Here is a 3142-nt window from a genome sequence, read left to right on the forward strand (position 1 = left end):
TGTGTTTATGTTTGCCAGTCTATGTATTAATTATTCTCCGTATACATAATGGGTGTCGCGATACTCTTTTCTTGCAATCATGTAAGGTGTCTTTTTTTCCGTTGTTAAGCAGCCTCCTGGAAATTGTCCTGTTTTTGCTCCCCAGATTATCTTGAGGGTAAAGAGCAAAACTACCAGTTTGTGCGTTTTCCAACTCCCGTGTGTTTGCTCTATTAAATTTAGCAGTGTTATGGCTTTAACCTCTCGGTCCGGGTTTCATTGGTTTCTGCAACAATAAAAAAGAGAATATCCTCTCCCACTCTCATCAGATTTCAAATCACATCAACCAAACCATACTCACGACCACCCCGCACATACCGTCACGACTTGTGCTACGACCAATAGATACGGCGCATACCGCACGCCTTTATCAAATACTGACAACACTAAGAGAGAACATCCACACTCGCCGGCAGCACAATCTTCAATCGTCAAAGCATTCAGCGTCTTTCACCTCTGCATGTCTTCGGCTGGTGGCATGTTGGCCACCACCTACGTACGCTGCTTATGTTTTAACCCGCCACGGATATCATCTCGTACATAATACTCTCAACAGGGGGGGGGGGCAACTTGCACGGTCAGACTCAGTGACATTATGCTAGCGGATCCGACAATTGTTGCTGCTCGTGATGATATCTCCTTATACATTGTCACAGACACGATTCACACGCGACAGCAGTCTTCGGCACGACTTTACCTACGGCGTCGAGCAGCCGCAACACCAAGAATTCATCTGGAAGATCTGAATGTTGGTGTCTGGGTATTAGATGGTGGAACAATAATGAAGGGCGGTCAGTGTACAACAGAGCGAGCATTGAGTGTGGCTACGGACAGGCTGGTCACGCAAAGTGCACAATAGCAAACTAGCAAACTAGCAAGCTAGTAAGCTGAAGGCATCGGTAAGGAAGTAGTGAGGCAGGAGAGGCAAAAGAAGATCCCCCAGGCGGGATCGAACCACCGACCTTTCGCTTACGAAGCGAGTGCTCTACCACTGAGCTATAGGGGCTTACGGACCTCGACTCAAAGAGACACATTCACAGCACGAGCACCACATACACCACAATAAAAACATACGCACGAACATGCATACATCGCACTCACCGTCCATGCATACACCATACGTCAACTACTACATCACCGCCCACTCAGCGCATGCCACATTGCCACATCAACTCCACAACAGCGCTTTCGGGGTAGTCGCGGTTAGTACTGCAAGTCTTTGAAACTAATCGTTCTGGAGGAGGGGTCGATCGTTGTGGAGGAGGATCGATCCCCAAAAGTTCCCCGGCGGCAACCACGACCGATAAAGCCACGCAGGACCTTTGTACAGGCGGCAGTGCAGCTTAAAACCCCTCACTACTCGGTTAAATATGAGGGTAGTTTTGACCCTGTCCCTTTACTAAACATGTATTGATGATATAGATACCTTATTTTGCCTCAAAAAGGAATCTATAATTCCTAATAACCTGTGAGAAACGTATCTTCACATCCTTGTATTCATTTTGCTGCAAAAGCATTGATTTAGTAGCAGCATGCTTTTAATCTAGCCAATCGGATACCAAGCTAGCGAATTCACTAATCAAAACGCTAGCATTGAGGACATAAGAATACAGTATCCGCATCGTGTCCTCACTACGCGAGAAAATCGCCACGGAGATCGTTAGAGAAATCTTAGCTCCTAATTTTCTCCAGCTAAATACGTACCTGTTGACACCACTAGAATTCCTGCTACACCCCAAAACTCACAAGCCTTTCCGTAAACGTCTCCACCTTTCGAAGCAGCAGAAACTAGCGACATGTGAGCTCCACAGGAAATAACCTGAGGCTACCATCGTTGCTCTTACTGAACTCGCATGCACAGATCTGTCGCTATCGAGGGCACCGTCGCAACAAGTCATTGACAGCGTGTTGAAGGCCGCGACGACCCTGCGAGGGTTATCCGCGGATTGCTTGGCCCATAAAAAGGTATGTCCTAGATTCCAGCTACACATCTCGACCAAAGCGTCGTCGAGTTCGTTCTAATGTGCGATGACGTACAGGTATCGCTCTCGGGTGAGATGATTACGATGCAGGCGCGCACGCTAGCAAGACGCCTGAGCATCCCGGAGTCGTCGCAGCCAAAATGTACATGGTCATGGCTTCGACATCTTCACGGAATTCGCTGGCGTAGGGCTTTTGGTGAGTCCGGTGCTGTCGATCTAGACGTTGCAGCCCCTGAAATCGAGCGACTACGCCACGTCATTAGTACATATCCCTACTCTAAATTCTACAATATGGACGAGACCGGATTATTTTATGACAGCGTACCTCGTGGGTCTATGTGCATTGGCGATGCGCCTGCATTAAAGCAGAACAAGTCGCGCATTAATTTAGCCCTGTGCACTAGCCTCACCGGATTTCACAAACTAGCGTTACTATTCATCGGCAAGTCCAAGAACCCGCGCTGGATCAAGGACAAGCTCGGCGACATCAAGTACAGATCTACAGCCAAGGCATGGATGGCGACGGACACGTACCAGTTGTGGCTACAGGATCTAGTCAAAACGATGCAAAACGAAGGCAGACACATATTGCTTCTAGTTGACAATGACTCGTCACATGGTGATGACGGCGTTGCGCTAAGCAATGTTCGTATAGAAAAACTTCCCTTAAGTACGACTTCCAAGCTACAACCGCTCGATCAAGAGATTATCTACTGCCTCAAACGTGATATTCTTCGCACCAAAATGAACCAGGCACTGGTAACAATCGATGAAGGTGCTGAAATCCCATACAAAGTAGGCATGCTGCAAGGTATCAAATGGTGTGCTACTGCATGGCAGCAACTTCCAGCAACAGCGTTCGAGCACTGCTGGATACATTATATAAGTAGATTAAGAGTGGTTACCTTCGGTTCATTTTAATCTAAGTCATTTAATTTTAGTTGTGGTCCAACCTCTGTCACGACAAGTACTTTTAAATTGTATTCATATCAGGACCTCCTTATTGAGGCAAAACAGTGTACGAATTTTGAGGTGAAGGTTGGGGTAGCGGCTGAGACTGTACTGATGAGTATAGCATAGACACAACCAGGATTAAAGGTCCTTATGTCGGAGCCTCTATG

Source organism: Phytophthora infestans, genomic scaffold (assembly GCF_000142945.1).
Source record: "Phytophthora infestans T30-4 supercont1.65 genomic scaffold, whole genome shotgun sequence".
Lineage (NCBI taxonomy): Eukaryota > Oomycota > Peronosporomycetes > Peronosporales > Peronosporaceae > Phytophthora > Phytophthora infestans.